This window comes from Diadema antillarum, unplaced genomic scaffold (genome assembly GCF_040938485.1).
Source record: "Diadema antillarum isolate AM-2024a unplaced genomic scaffold, OU_Dant_1.0 seq00001317_RagTag, whole genome shotgun sequence".
Classification (NCBI taxonomy): domain Eukaryota; kingdom Metazoa; phylum Echinodermata; class Echinoidea; order Diadematoida; family Diadematidae; genus Diadema; species Diadema antillarum.
Genome location: NW_027272089.1, coordinates 233,771 through 251,300, shown reverse-complemented (window position 1 = coordinate 251,300; position 17,530 = coordinate 233,771).

Genomic DNA, 17,530 nt, shown 5'->3' with positions numbered 1-17,530 from the left:
TAGGAAATATCTCACTGAAAACCTTTAAACCAGAGTGAAAATCTCTTGAAAATGTCTAGTCGTACGTATTAGTTATGACGAAAAAAAGACGGTTTATATAGAGCTGCTTGAATATTGGTGTACAAATTCGAGACTAAAAGCCCTGTCGTTTGTTGTAGTGTTTTGAGAGAGAAAAACAGAGGCGTCAATGTATAGTGATTAAAGGAAAACAGAATATATTTTTATTTTATATACATAGATATTCTTCTTTCTTCAGAGTAAGTGTGTGACGTGATACTAGCAGCTGTATTGGGTGCAACTTCACACTAAGCATCTTCAAGTATCTTCTTAAATGGCTGTCTTATGCATCTAAGTTGATGACATATACATACATGAATTTACATCAATACGTCACATTACACCAAAGATTTTTGAGTAACGAACGCCGAACGAACCATACAGTTTAGTTGAGCCAAAATTCTAAATTGTAATCATGCATTTCTTTCTTTTTGCATCTCATATGATTTAAACGTTTTGGAACATAGACCACTGATTATCTATGACAAATTCTTGGTATCGTACATATTTATTTCAAAGTGCACGACGCAAATCAAATCGAATCAAATTAAATCATACAATGATGTGGTCATACGTGGTGTATGCGGGTATCAATGTCACAGTAATACGATGTAAAAATGTAACGTTTTGAAACATCTGTTCACTTGATGTCTTAACTTTTCATGGAGCAGTAAATGTTCTTATATTAAGGGTTTTGCAGCAACTTGAGCAAGAAAATGAAAACATCGGCTGAAGGAAATTAATCGGACAGTTATTTGTACGAGTGGTACTACCCTTTCATTAAGTTTCTGCTTGCGGAACCTTATTCCATAAGTGAATTTGATATTTGTGTAAAGGAAATAACTTATATCATGTTTGAAAATTTGTAACGTAAGATTGTATATATTCATATACATGTATATACGTATATATATACGTATATATATATATATATATATATATATATATATACTATATACTATAGGGGCTAACACTTTTGGGCGTTTACAAAATTAAAAACGATGGAGGACATAAAAGACAAAAAAAAAACCGTTGTTGGCGTATGCGAACATATCATATAATGGAAGAATTAAGTAATGGCAAGCAGAAATGAATAAATAAAACTATAGTTGAGTAAAGTTACCTGTTTGGCAGAGCCGTGTGTTGCTTGGGTTGTGTTGGGGCTGTCTGTGGCGGGATTAGCAGATAATATCACGTATTTTGCCAGGTGTGGATTGTGGCAGGGTGCGTATCTATCTGGGTTTGGGTCTGGTGGCGGCTTTCAGAGGTGGGTTGCCCATGTGTCACATGAAGGATTGTTTTTGGAATGCATGATAACAGGCATTCTGGTGGTCATTATCTGTCTTTCACTCATCTCGCTGGTGCATAATGGCAGGCGCTGGTGAGTGGTGGCACCAGGGTACAGCGGGGGATAAGATGATGTGTTGGCACGAGTGCTTGGGCACATAGTACGAATTATGCACACGCATTATGCAAAATTACTTGCTTCTGGCAAAGTTGCACAGTTTCTACGTAATATGGCAGAAAGATGGCTGCGCAGTTTAATGTGCTTCTTTCCGTATAATTCTACATATTTATTTACATATCTATGTACATATACATACACCCCTTATACAAAAAAAAAAGTCATGCATATATCATTACATAAGAAACATGCAACATTCACATGCCTATGAAAATATATACTTATATGCTCATTCTATACAGTGCGTCCTAGAAATAAAAGACTCCTAAAACAAAGGTTTATTGTGCTGAAGTTATGGAGCGTACGAGTGAAACACATGGTGAAATTCAAAATAAACTCTCTCAAAATGATACAGTAAGCAAATTCATTTATTCATGCCTGCGTGTTTGGTACCATGACTTTAGAAATGTAATGCCAAAAACCATTTGCTACTCTTTTTTGGCTTTTTGGCTTTTTGGCGTATGATTGGAACACAATGTTTAAAATAAACCTGAGTTAAAAATGAACTTTCAATATTGATGCTCTTTCAAATAATTATATTAAACAAGCTTATCTATTCACTCATCTCTGCGTATTGTGATTTTGAAAATCTAATGTGAAAAACCATTTGCAACAGTTTCTTCTTCTGTTTTTTGTTTTGTTTTGTTTTTTTTGTTTTTGTTTTTTTTTTTTTTTTTGGGGGGGGGGGCTTAGACCCTCGGTGCATTAGAGAAAGAAAGAGATGGACAGCTCTTAGTCCCCATAATGAAAATAACACCAAAACAAAGGCTTAATGTGTGGAAACAATGGAGTGTGTGATTGAATGCACGTGTTAAGACAAACTTTGACTTATGCTCTCTCAAATGATATATTGAGCACACATATTTTAATATTCATGAGTCTTTGAGTACCCTGACTTACAATTTTTGTATTTACAGATATATCGCAAACCAGGAAAACAAAGAGGTGGACTAGTCCAGGTGCAAAAGTCAGACTTTGGGCCTAACCAAGTTTTCCCGTCTGCGCGATGTGTTTTGATGGTTTCCCCCTATTTCGAGGATGCTGAATCCGAATCTAGATGATGCAACTCTGGCATCTTTGAGGGTTTGGAGATATTCAAAATGGCCGTCAAAATGGCCGCCAAAATCAGATATTCCTATACATTTCCTGATAAATGGTGAAAAATTGGACGCAGAAATGAAGCTTTACTGCATTTCGAGGGTATTGAATATGAATCTGAATGATGCAACTTTTGCATTCTTGATCAGGGGGAAAAATCTGAAATGGATTGTAATGGTAATGGTAATGGTAATGGTTTATTCAAAAATTCATTTGCAGCCATGAAGATGGCTGAATTGCAGAATTTTGTACAATGTGATATTTCATTTTATGGTAACATACATAGTCATAAAATCAGTTTACGATTAAAATATAAAACTACACAATTATATATACATGTATATAAAAAACCACCTGATAACCAAAATAGCAGAATTAACCAAACACACTTATACATACACATTGAGAAATCTGCCAGAAAAATTATACATAATCTTCATGTCACCATCACATATACATACACAAACGTATAGACTAAAATATATCAAAAATACACAAATCATTATACTTCTCCAATAACTTTCAAATTTTGTTTATACATGTACTGAAAAAAGAATTAGGCGGGCAGTGATAACATAAGAGATATCAAACACTTGTGTATGGAAACGGATATATATATATATATATATATATATATATATATATATAAACACACAAAATCATTTACTTCTCCAACAACTTTCAAATTTTGTTTATACATGTACTGAAAAAAAAAATTAAGCGGGCAGTGATAAGCCTCATAGATAATGCAAACGAACAATAAGATATAAATTATGTAACATACAAACAATCTGCAACTTAGTTTTTACAATATACCATACAAATGATATAACATTATCAACCTGATTAAAAAGAATTCAACTAATCAATGGGATACGGTACTGAACTGTTGCGGAATCACTGGGTTTTGCATCTTAATTGTTCTCTGACATTTGATTTGCGTAAATGTTTAATGTTCTTACATAGGGGTATGAGGCAGGGAATCTTATCATTTGAAAACAATTTCTCAAATCTCAAATGATAACCAATGTACTCTGAACACCACTGAGAACTATATTTGTATGGTGATTACAAAGCTTTGCACTATGTCACATAAAAGTAGTTTGAAGAGGGGAGATAGAGATAGATAGAGAGAGAGAGAGAGAGAGAGAGAGATGGGAAGAGAGAAGCGAGAACGAGAGGGAGAGGAGAGAGCGAGATAGGTACAAAGGTCTATAGAGATAATACCTCGTAGATAGTGCAACCGAACAATAAAATATAAATTATGTAACATACAACCAATGTGCAACTTAATTTTACTATATATAATCATCAGCCTGATGAAAGTGAATTCAACAAATCGATGAAATACGGTACTGAACTGTTACGGAATCGCTTTGTTTTGCATCTTAATTGTTCTCTGACATTTGATTTGCGTAGATTTCTAATGTTCTTACAAGGGGGTATGAGGTAGGAGACCTTATCATTTGAGACCATTTTCTCAGCAAAAGTCAGACATAATTGTTTCCTTCTGTCAGCCAAGGATGACAAGTTCAGGAGAGTCAGAGCTGTCTCGTATGATAAATAATTCATGCCTAAGATTATTTTCAGACTTCTTTTCTACACCCTTTCCAAACAGTATACTTGTTCTTTAGTTAAGCCACCATTCCAGACAGGGCAGGCATACTCCACAAGGGGTCTAATGAAGTCAATGTATATGGTGCAGAGATCCTCAATTGACAATCCGTATCCTTTCAAAATCCTAATGAGATATATCCGTCCGTTAGCTCGCTTAATCATAAAATCAACATGATCATTCCACTTTAGATCATGACGAATGTGGACTCCCAGCAATTTCACAGACGTGGATTGTATGAGGGGTTCTTGGTCAATTTGCAGTGGCCATGGGTTGGGGGGATTTTTCATGAAACAGACTTGCATACTCTCACATTTAGCGGGGTTAATAGACATTCCATTCGACGTAGACCATTCGGCTAAACGCTGGAGAGTCGCTTCCAATAAAAGGGGTTGCTCTCCGGCGAATCTTGAGTCAACAATGGAAAGGTCATCGACATACTTCCAATATGCTATATCACTATCACGTAGCGCATCGTTGATGACGATTAAAAACACAATTGGTCCAAGTTTGGTCCCCTGAGGTACTCCGGCCTTTAGAGTCGCCCACTTGGATGTGACACCACGGTAGCGCACGCATTGGCTCCTGTCCGTAAGGAAGTGTGCTATCCAGCGAAGCAATGTAGGTTTCACTCCCAGAGAGATCATCTTTTGGACGGCAACAGTGTGGTTGATTCGATCGAAAGCCTTGTGGAAGTCGGTCATGACAAGTGTAGATACAGCTTTACTGGTCTCTGCGTGCTGATAAAGGTGATGCAATAAGTCAACTAGGTAATGCGTAGTGGATAATCCTTTTATATTACCAAACTGTTTGTTGTCAAGCTGCGATCCAATGGACTTCATCAGCCACTTCGAGACTAAACCCCTAAAGACCTTGGCGAAAGTATCAGTCAGAGAGATTGGACGGAGTTTATCAATACTCGCAGGAGTGGTTTTAGGGACAGGGACAACTACAGCTCTCTTCCACATCGTCGGGACGGCACCTTCAGCAAGTGAAGTACTGTATATATGGGCCAATGGGATACTAAGTTCAAGTGCAAATTCTCTAATGATTCGGCAAGGTATCATGTCAGGACCAACAGCTTTCCCAACCTTCACCTTCCTAAGTTGCTGATAGACGTCCCATGGTTCAACGCGGGGAGAAGGAGAAGGATCAGGTAAGTATGCAGGTAAGTCTTTAGTGTCCATAGCAGGTACATCTTCAGCGACCGAGGTGAAGAAGGCATTGATCATATTCGCTATGACGGCGGTGTCATCTCTGTCAATTCCAGGAACAGTTATGTGTGAGTTGACATTTAGTTCTCATGTTGGTCATAATTTTTATTTGTTTATACCATTCTGCAGGATTGGCCTTTTTATGTTTCTTCACTCGGTCGTTGTAATAACTGCGCTTGGCTTTACGTATCTCTTTTTGAACACGATTAGCAAGTTTCCTGGCAAGTTTCTTGTCACCACTATTGAAAGCAGCTTGTCTTTCCTTGATCATAGATTTGATGACAGGAGTAACCCATTGCTTGTCACGACAGTGTATTCTGGTCATTTTGTTGGCAGAAATCGGTCAATCTGGGAGTTAAGAGTGGCATAAAAAGATTCCGTCTGCTCGTCTGATGAGATGCTGTCCAAAACAGAACTCCAATCATAGCTTGTGATCCAGGACCCGAATCGCCTCAATTCTGAATCTCTAAGTGGTCTTGTTATTCGTTTTGAGGTAGAGTTTTGATAATGAGGAGGGGTACTCGGTGACCATACCACCATGTTGTGATCACTAGCTCCTAATGGGCAACAGACGAGTGGTTGGTCATAGAAGTTAGGGAAGTTTGTCACTATCTTGTCCAAGATCCTATTATCTCTCGTTGGCGTCTTGACAACTTGGGTGAAGTTTGCATTAGCAAGCAAGGTAGTTAAGTCAAGCTGATCGAAATCTCCCATAATCGCTATGCCAGTATCTGGATGTTGGCTTAAGATCTGGTCCATGGTATCCTGTAAGTGATCGATGAGTCTGTCTGTCAGTACACTGTCTGGCGGATGGTATACTACTGTTACGATCAGTTGCGAAATTGCTCGCGGAAGCCGTTGAGGTCGCATTTTCACCCAAAGAACCTCCAGTTCTGTGGGCACTTCAATTTTCATTTGTTTTGGGTTACATGTTTCCAGCACGTAAAGCGCAACACCACCACCTTGTCTATGCTGTCGCGACTTTGTGAACAAGTTGTAATTAGCTATTTCTGCGACGTGCGTTGGCATATTGGATTTGAACCATGTTTCCGTTACTGCTGCTATAGCGGTTTTGTTTTCTCTCAGAACTATTTCCATTTCATCTAATTTGTTATTGAGTGACCTCGCGTTGCATAGAAGAAACGATGGGAGATTCAAATATCTTTTTTGATGAGATGTTACAGAGTTATGGCAGCGTTTTGTCGTCTTTATCTGCACAAGGTTTTCATACCGGTTCATTATTTTCTTGTGTCGGTACTGGCGATAATAATTTATTACGACGTTTATTCCTGAACAGTTTTCAGTTGCTCGGAGTGTACTTTCTCTTACCTCTGATTGTCTTGCTGGTGTGCCTGTAAGAGGACGGAGGTTATTCAGGTTGTTCAAAGCTTTCTCAATGGAAGAAGTCAGAGGGTCGTTTTGGATGGTATCAAATTTACTCCAATAGCGGTAGGATCTGGCGTGCCTCAAGGGTCGGTTCTTGGGCCTTGCCTCTTTCTGCTTTACATTAATGACTTGCCTGACGGTCTAGCGTCAAAGGCTCGCCTTTTTGCCGATGATGCAATTTCCTATGACCATTGACAATCAACATCATAATTATTGCGCAAAATCTTCAAGAGGACCTAAACAAAATTGGTGACTGGGCGAAAAAATGGATGATGGTTTTGAACACAGATAAGTGCAAGGTTTTGACAATATCCAAGAAAAGAAGAAAGGTGCAGCACGTGTATCATCTAAATAACGTTCCTCTTGAGTCTGTTGAATCCGTGAAGTACTTGGGTGTAACCATCACTTCTGATTTGAAGTGGACCCAACATATCAATAATACTGTCAATAAAGCCTATAACGTCCTTGCATTTCTAAGACGCAATCTTCGCATAAAATCTTCTGATGTTAAAGCCACAGCTTACAAAACGTTGGTTCGACCAATTGTAGAGTATGCTTCCACAGTTTGGGACCCATCTTCCAAGAACCTCATCCACAAAGTGGAAATGGTCCAGAGAAGAGCTGGAACAGCGCAGAGAAAAATATGACAGGCTAGTTATGATGTACAAAATACACAATAATCTTACTCATCTTTCAGCACAGGACTATAGCGTCAAACAGGTTACTCAGTTGACGAGAGCCACGCAACCACATTCTTATTAGGTACCATACTCGAGAACTGAATCGCATCGTCATTCGTTCTTTCCAAGAACTGTAAGGAGCTGGAATTCTCTCGTCAGAAATTGTTTCAGCGCCATCTGTAGGATCATTCCGTAAACGACTAACGATTGATCACAGTGGCTAGTTATTCTCTTCAAATTTATTATGTACTTGTTGGTATCTGTAAATAAACTTTATCATAAAGTAAATAGCACAGTCTGCAAGAATCTTCAGCCTATTGAAGGAGGCAGACCTAATCAGAAGAAGAAGAAGAAGAAGAAGAAGAAGAAGATTCTAAGGTATTTAAGATGGCTGCAAAAAATAATAATTCCTGTACATTTCTTTTTAGATAATGAAAACTTGAAAAGATACGATGATGTTAAGCTATTTCGAGGGTGCTGAATCCGAATATGGATTATGGTCATTTTGTATCCCTGAGGTTTTTGACGTATCCAAAATGACCGCCGAAATTTGAAATTGCAATTCAATTCAGTTGTAATTCAATTTTTTTTTTTTGGACAAAAACATATACATTTCACTTTCTTTGGTAACAAAGAATAAGGTAAGCAAAACAATTTAAAATGAAAAGAACATAAAATAACTGTGGAACCATATAGTAATCATAATTACATTGTCATGAAAACTGAAGTGATCTAGATGAAGTAAACCATACGCAAAGTGCGAAAAAGGCACGGAGGGATCCACTAAAATCAGAGCTTGTAGAATGTGGGCCCCTCTGGTAAAGGACATTGATATAAAAAGATAAGTAGAAGCACAGAGAAAAAGGTTAGGAAGCCCATTGATAAGAAAGAGTACCAAACAAACACAGACACTGTACACAGACGTGAATGAACATGAAACGAGACTTGGACAACAATAAATCTACTATAGGAAAGATTGTGTATGGGAAAAGACAGAATGAGACAAGACTAACAGGCGGTAAGACAACACAACAAACAAGAACACACCACAGAGACAGAAGTCTTCGACAGATGTATATCGAAAAAAAAATGTGACGCGTGAAAAGGAACACGGAAATGGAAATATTTGCGGAAACAAGATGAAGAGAGTCAACTCCTAGCTCAATAAGTGTCTTAGGACAATAGGAGCAAAAATGGGCATTATATCAAAACAAAAATTACCACAAATTCCTCGAAAGGGTAACAAAATAAGCCAGCAAGCTAGTTCAATATTGTAAAATCATAAAATTGCAATAGAGAGACCTTCAATCTCCATTTGAATGAATATATACAACGAACAGGTTTGTTTCTTATCTCATAATCAAAGGAATTTCAGTGATTTGGGGCCATTATAAATAAAATGTGTTCTTACCAAAAATCGTCCGTAAAAGAGGTAAATGAAATTCATTGGAACGCCGAGTGGGATATTCATGGAATGACTCATTTTTGAGGGACATAGAATCGAAGATGGGCGGAAGTGAGTTGTTGCTATAAACTGCCCTAAATTGAATAAAAAACAAATCTGTCATTTTTAACAGCAGATCGCGGAGAGCTTTCTTTTGCAAAAGGGACACTCTATCCAACAGGTTCTGGTGAATGTTGTCCCAAACTAGGACTCCATAATTGAGATAAGTCAATAAATGACGATCGAATATATTGTGGCGGGCTTTAGATGGCTTTTTAATGAGTCGTTGTTGTTGTGTGTATCGCCCTTTTGAGTTGTTTGTTGTTTGATCTTCGTCGTCGAGGGCGCACTGTCGCCACTACCACAGAATATAATGACCGAGAGTTATTAGTGTAGATGTTGTGTGTTTTCCAGAAAGATCGATCAACTCCGTGGGCGAGATGTTAAGCCCAAATGTCCGAGCGGTAAAAACATAACAGAGTTAATCGACTTTTCGGAAACTAATAGTCTCGGTGGGGATGAGTTCTTAGGTCAAAGTATATGACCGAGGAGGGAAGATGGAATGTTAAGGAGAGGAATATATGTGTAGTGTGTGTGTGTGTGTGTGTGTGTATGTGTGTAGTGTTTGTATGTAGTAGATGTGTAATAGTAGTAGATGTGTATGGGTTGTGTGGTGTGTGAAAATAGAAACTAAGTCAAGTGAGTCGTATCACAGAAACAAAGAAAGACACAAGGTTGTAGTACTCAGATTTCAAGTTCAACAAAAACAAAAATCAAAGTTTAATCTTTCATTTACAACATTTCAAAATCGCCACTGTTACATACTCATTTATTAATGCATGCCTAAGCCAAATCGTAAATTCTAATACCGAACCATGCATACACTTCGTTTGATTGTACGTGTGAATAAGTTCTTCTATTTCCCCTTAGTTTCTGACTCGCCAGAATTCCTAAAATAGACAGGGCAGAGCCAGGCAAAAACTGCCTTTTTTTCCAGTCAAGGTTTTCTCACTTGATTCTGGTACTTTAGACCATACTTAACAAAATAAGCTTCTGCGCCATCTTGAAATCTGTCCCGAATCCAAGATGGCCGCCAAAAATCCAAAATGGCCGCCAGAGGACCTAATAAGTGCCTTCTGTGGTTAAGATTTGTCTGGGGATGGGTTTTTTTTTACTCTATTTGATGATAAATGGTAAGAGAAATAAGATTCAGTGGATTGAAATTAGAATCAGTTTCTTTTTTAGTGCGAAAATCCAACATGGCCGCCAGACGCAGCTCCCGAAATTAATAAATGTCATAATAACCGGAGGGCCAAACCCTAAAAACTCGCTTACTTAACAAGTGAGTTCCACTCTCTCTACAAACTAAGTAGACCATGCTTATTTTCAAATTTCTATTGTAACAAACAACATACCACTGGTCTACCTAAAAAAATTTGTTGCGAAAGCCTCCAAATCCAAAATGGCGTCCAAGATGGCCGCCATATTTACTGAATTTGCTATTTGAAAGATAGAATTTGATAGAAACATCAGATTTCAACAAATGTGATATCATATGAAAGAGAATAAAATTTCCTACAAGTTGATACCATTTTTGTGGGAGATTGTGATAACTGGATTGAGATTTTAAGGAAAAATACTCATTTTTTGATATTTTTCTGAAAAAAGGAAAATCATGAAAATGCTTGATTCAGCATAAATCAGAAAAAGACTGAAGGATTATCTTGAAACATTTTAAAGAATGTTGTTTAACATATAATTAATATTTGGAGAAAATTAGGGGTCAGTGCCATATGCGATCAGGAGTTATAATGTCCCAAACTTGAAAACTCACTGTGTAAAAATTTCCACTTTAGCTGTGACAAGAACTTGTTGGTCGTAAAGAGAGTCTGCACACGCCAAGACTACTGCACGCACCACTGGCACTGACGCTTGTAGCAGTGCCAGTGGTGCGTGTAGTAGTCTTGGTGCGCGCAGACTTTTTTGACAAACAAGAGTTTGTGCCTGCAAACTAACTTTTCATACCAAGTGGTAGCTCAGGTGACGCCGATCGCTATCATTTCAAAGTAGATTGTTCTGGAGCAGATGAGATGAAGCAAAAAATGTCTTTCAAATAGAGGTAGAAGCTTGAAACAACCATGCTATAGAAAGTTTAAAACAAAATTTGGATCAATCACTCAAAAACTTCAAGATTGCAGGCCATCAAAGCTGACATAGTTTATTGCGCCAAATTAAATGTATTATTTCAATTTTGGTACAATCTTGTCTGTTGTGCTATCTATTTATAGTTTTTATATAATTTGAACATTGTAGTGCTATTTCAAACCGTCATGGGTTTTTATGGAGATATTTTTAAAACCAGTGATATTCTACTCCGAAAAAGAAAAAAAATCGAGTGGAAGTTTCATTTTTTGAAGGAGTTAATAACGGAAATCAGTAAATTTAAAGTAAAATTGGGGTGAATTTTGAGTGAAAATTTTCATTTTCACTCATTTTAGAGTGACCTTAGGGATCACTCGTCACTCTTTGAGTGATCCCTGAGATCACTCTAAAAGGAATGAAAATGAACATTTCCACTCTCGAGTGATCCTGATATCTAAAATGTGAAAGCATCTACCAATGGCATTAGTTCAATTCAATTTTGACACTATAACCCACATGAAATCAGCCTAAAACGATGTAAGCAAAATCTATTCACAGAGAATACACTTTCAGCATGCTTATTTGTAAATTCAATTCAATTCAATTCAATTCAATGTTTTATTTCATTTTTCGACAGGAACATATAAACATCACTTCTTCTTTTTTGGTAACAGAAAATCAGGTGCTCAAAACTATGTAGGATGAAAAGAATACAATAATTGTAGCACCTTACAATCATTACAGATTATTATAAAACTCGAGTGATTTGAAGTAAGTAAACATTGTGGATAATTCGAAAAATGGAGGGACCCACTAAAAAGACAAGTCTTGTAGAATGTGGGCCCCTCAGAAATGTGAATATACAGCATGAATAATCATTGTGGACAGTGTTATTTGAACAATATACTGAACAGTAATTTCGCACAACACATTTAAAAGCAACTTTGAGAACTTAATTGCCGCCATATCGGATTTTTCGGGGGGGGGGGGTGCTCGGATCAGAAGGGCTTTCAAGGACATGTACGGATCAGATATTATTACACATACGCCATCATCATTCACGTTTCTACAGCAGCAGAGTAACATACAAGTACAAAAGCATATCTTTGATACAGAAGCATTTCTTTTTTTAAATCAAAGATCGGGCCTTACCCAAACACTAAAATGAGCTCCACCCCCCCCCCCCAAAAAAAAAAAAAAAAACCATCAATATGGTTTAAACAAGGACAATATATATGATAGACAGCAATACAAGAAATTCTAAAAATACATCAAATTATCAATCAAGATTTGACTCTGACGCAACACACTAAAGGTATCGTTTACCATTGGAAGATATATCACATTCGATTTATATGTGCAGGTTAGTTGTATCACAAAACATTCTACCATGTAAAAAAAAAATATATATATATATAATGAAGCCTAAAACATACGGAGATATCACCATTTCTTTTCAAGAAACCATAACATTGATAACTGTTGACAGCTTAGTATAAAAAACTAGAAATGTCGCTACGGCGACTGGTATGCCTCCGCCATAATGCATGGTTCTCCTAATAGGTCTATAGTACAATGTCTTGACAATGTGTGATGACAGTTTCACACAATTGGCAAAATATTGAAATGACAGGTTTGCCACAAATCAATGTCTTGACAATGTGTGATGACAGTTTCACACAATTGGCAAAATATTAAAATGACAGGTTTGCCACAAATGTGCTGAATGTTCACTTTCCTAGAACTAGGTTCAATTGGATGAATGATTAAAACGTCAGAGTGCAGGTATTTGGGGAACTGATGATTTTTACTTGACTTTTGACCCTTTTATAAGTTTATGCATTGAGTAATTTTCAAAGTATTGAGAAAAAGTATAATTTCAGTATCAAACGGTAAAATAGCATTATCTAAACCTGGCCTTTGACCTTTGACCTCACAGTTCCAAAGAGAATCACTGTCAGGTAGAACATGCATAAATATCTAAGTTTCATGATGATACCTTGAGTTACTTTCGAGATATGGAGGAAAAAGTGCAATTAAGCGCTTTCACTTGACCTTTGACCTTGTGACTTTTGACCTTTGACCTTTTGACTTTTGACCTTTTGGCAAAACTTCCCACAGAATATATATTTGGTAATACATGCATACATCACGTTAAAAAAACAAACCTTCAGGTATTGCATAAATATAAGTAGTGATATTTTGAGGAGTTGACCTTGACCTTTGACCCCCTGACCTTTGACCCATGACCCCCAACTTTCCTAGATAATCACTACCCATCGGTACAAGCATATATATACACTAAGTTCCATGAAGATACCTTTAACCATTTGCGAGATATGGAGAAAAACATGAAATTTCAACCTTTTTTCACAAAATAACCTGTGACCTTTGACCTTTGACCCCATGACCCTAAAATCCAAACAAAGTATTATCCCCCAGGATATACCCTCATACCAAGTTTGATGTAAAACCACCACACGGTTCTTGAGATATCGACAAAAACAAAACGGGACGGACGTCCGGACGTACGTACGGACGGACGGACGGACGGACGACCCGAAAACATAATGCCCTCGGCCACTTCGTTGGCGGAGGCATAAAAACATATCAGAACAATCTACTTTGAAATAATAACGATCAGCGTCACCTGAGCTACACCACTTGGTATGAAAAGTTAGTTTGCGGGCACAAACTCTTGTTTGTCAAAAAAGTCTGCGCGCACCAAGACTACAACACGCACCACTGGCACTGCTGCAAGCGTCAGTGCCAGTGGTGCGTATAGTAGTCTTGGCGCGTGCAGACTCTCTTTACGACCAACAAGGTCTTGTCACAGCTAAAGTGGAAATTTTTACACAGTGAGTTTTCAAGTTTGAGACATTATAACTCCTGAACCGCAAATGGTACTGACCCCTAATTTTCTCCAAATATTAATTATATGTTCAACAAAATTCTTAAAGATGTTTCAAGATAATCCTTCAGTCTTTTTCCGATTTATGCTGAATCAAGCATTTTCATGATTATCCTTTGTGCAGAAAAATATCAAAAAATGAGTGTTTTTCCTTTATATCTCAATTCAGTTATCACAATCGCCCACAAAAATGGTATTAACTTGTAGGATATTTTATTCTCTTTCATATGACATCACATTTGTTGAAATCTGATGTTTCTATCAAATTCTATCTTTCAAATAGCAAATTCAGTAAATATGGCGGCCATCTTGGACGCCATTTTGGATTTGGAGGCTTTCGCAACAAATTTTTTTAGGTAGACCAGTGGAATGTTGTTTGTTACAATAAAATTTGAAAATAAGCATGGTCTACTTAGTTTGTAGAGAGAGTGGAACTCACTTGTTAAGTAAGCAAGTTTTTAGGGTTTGGCCCTCCGGTTATTATGACATTTATTAATTTCGGGAGCTGCGTCTGGCGGCCATGTTGGATTTTCGCACTAAAAAAGAAACTGATTTTAATTTTAATTCACTGAATCTTATTCCTCTTACCATTTATCATCAAATAGAGTAAAAAAAACCCATCCCCAGACAAATCTTAACCACAGAAGGCACTTTTTAGGTCCTCTGGCGGCCATTTTGGATATTTGGCGGCCATCTTGGATTTAGGACAGATTTCAAGGTGGCGCAGAAGCTTATTTTGTTAAGTATGGTCTAAAGTACCAGAATCAAGTGAGAAAACCTTGACTGGAAAAAAAGGCAGTTTTTGCCTGGCTCTGCCCTGTCTAAAAGTAACATTTCCTGAAACTAATACAAAGCATGTTTCTAACTCTTTTTGAATTTACCAAAAGATCCAAAACATAAGTTGAAATTTTACATGGGGACATAGGGGGGGGGGGGGGGGGGGTTGTAGTTGATATGTAGAGGAGTGAGCAGATGCTCGATACTTAGAGTAGAACTCCAAGAGTCTCCTCTACATATAAAAGGGGAGGGGGAGGGAGAAAGAAAGTAGTGTGTTGAGGAGTGAGCAGAGAGTAGCTCGTTACCTGGAGCAGGACTCCGTGAGTCTCCCCTCGATCTAAAGATTTCTCCTGCTTATATACTCTTAATGCGGACGTCGAGGGAAACACTACGCGGAGGAAGCTACGGTATGCGCTAAGCGCTGAACTTGTACCCTCCGTAGATTTTGTGCTAGTTTGACGTCGCAAATATCTTATTATCTTGACAAATATCACTTTCCATAATATAGGATCCGTGTTACAGTAAACTGTGAGTTATTTATCAAATGACCAGATACATAAGATAAACCACATTTCTCCAGTATTGACCAGAATCGACAAAATAATAGTAATTTTTACACACGGAGGATCCAAATCACACGCTGACGTGGCTACGTCATCACAGCGATGCGAAGCCAAAGCTCGCATTCAAACTTGCATCAATTTGCGAGTTAGCTTCCGAAGAATAATAACATTCACTTCTATCACCAAAAGCTAGTTCATATATCAATAATTACAACTTATTTTTCTCAGATGTGGTGAATTTAGGGAATTTTGGATATGAATTAAAATGAATGGCCAAAGTATCGATGATAACGTACGAGGGAAGGTCTACAACCCTGAATGAACACTACGCAGTACGCGCATCTATCGGCAATGTTTTGGATCCTTCGTAAAGGACTTAACATCGTCTTCAAACTCCATATTCCTTAATATTTCTGTCAACATGGGGTAAGTTACCACTCAAATATTCGCTACACATACTAAATCCTTCAATTATTAAAATATTCCTGGCCGTCAGTTCATAACAAAACGGGATTCCGGGCATTCTTCAATGCCTTAAAGAATGTATAAAGTTGCTGAATGCAAAGTGCAATACAGCAACCGTTTCTATACTAGTAGAGGACCGTAACGAGGTTGGCTCGTTACACAGCCCTCCTCCCTCTGAAATGCGTCCTCGCATTTATAAGTTTTAAAATTCATCTGAACTTAACATAGGCCAATATTATACTTATAAAGTATTTCTTCAAGGAGACAATTTACGGAAGTGTAGAATCTAGGACACTTCATTTATTTCCAAAATATAAAATACAATCATAACAATATCATCAAAGTTCCAACTTTGATCTGTAAAACATAAGCATTTGATAGACATTAGCCTTTGCTTCCTGAATATGTGAATGTGGGTCCTATATACCCATCCAATAACAAACTCCTCTGAGTCACATCAAACACCAAAAACTACGCACACTCCAAAACAGTCAATTCATACCAAATATCCATAATCCATAAACTTCAAGTGAAAATGTGCGTCACGATACTTACTTCAGGAAGCAACTGCTAATACTTACCAAATTAGCCATTCTATTCACCACATTCCGGTGATTATTTTGAGAACAAGTTTTGGCTTCCTCGAAGAAATGATAATCTTAAACATTTAAAACACCAAACATCAATTTCAGTGGCGTTACAAATGATTCACATGCACTGAAGGATAGAAGAAAACAGAGACAGAAAGAAGAGAAGAGAGAGAAAGGAAAGAAGGAGGGAGAAAGATACGGTAGAAACATCTATCCTTCAGAGATATATTCAATATATACACATCAGATTGGAATATAAACATGCACTGAATGATACAAGAAAAACAGAGAGAGGGTGAGAGAGAGAGAAAAGAAGGAAGCGACAAGAGTGAATAGGAAAGATAAAAGGTGAAGATAGATAGATACGGTAGAAAGATCCATGCATCATTCAGAGATAAATACATCGCATAATAAGAACACTGGACGTGCAGAGATCCACAGGCGCGGCAGGATGCGGAGAGAAAAGGGATCCGGCGAGAAACACGGAGCGTCAATCCTTCGGGGTCTGGGGCTTCGGGGTTGACTGGGCTGAAGTCGACGTCAGGCTTCGAGACTGGCGAAGGTAGAAGCGGCTCCGTTGCCACTTCAGTAGGTAGGCCGGCTGGCCTAGTCCATTGGAACAGCAACCGGGGTAGGGTTTGAGTGGGCCGACTGGGATCTTTAATCGGCGAAATCAGGTTGGGGTAGGGGAGAAGAAGGGGAGTTCCCGGGGTTGCTGGTGGGGGAAGGCCAGGCGGGTTTGGCGACGCCTGGTGAAGTCCCTGGGTGTTGGGATGGGAGAAGGGCTAGTAGAAATAGTCAGGGGGTCTTCTAGCCCTTAAAGGATAGCGTCTGGAATGCTGGGTTTGGAAGGATGTCAAGTCGGTTCGTTCGGAAGGTAGGTTACTCAGAATTTCATCATTGTCGTCATCACTTGGATGGTCTGAAGTAACCCCTTCAATCAAGTGAGTATCTGATGGCGTCTCTTGCCATGGGGCTAGTTCTTCCCCTGTGTAGGGTTTGAGACGGTCGAAATGTACTATCTTTGGTTTGCTTCTGGGAGTGAGTTGAATTCGGTAAGTCACGTCAGAGAGTCGAGTGGTGACTCTGAATGGGCCTTCCCATCTGTTAGTTAGTTTGGGAC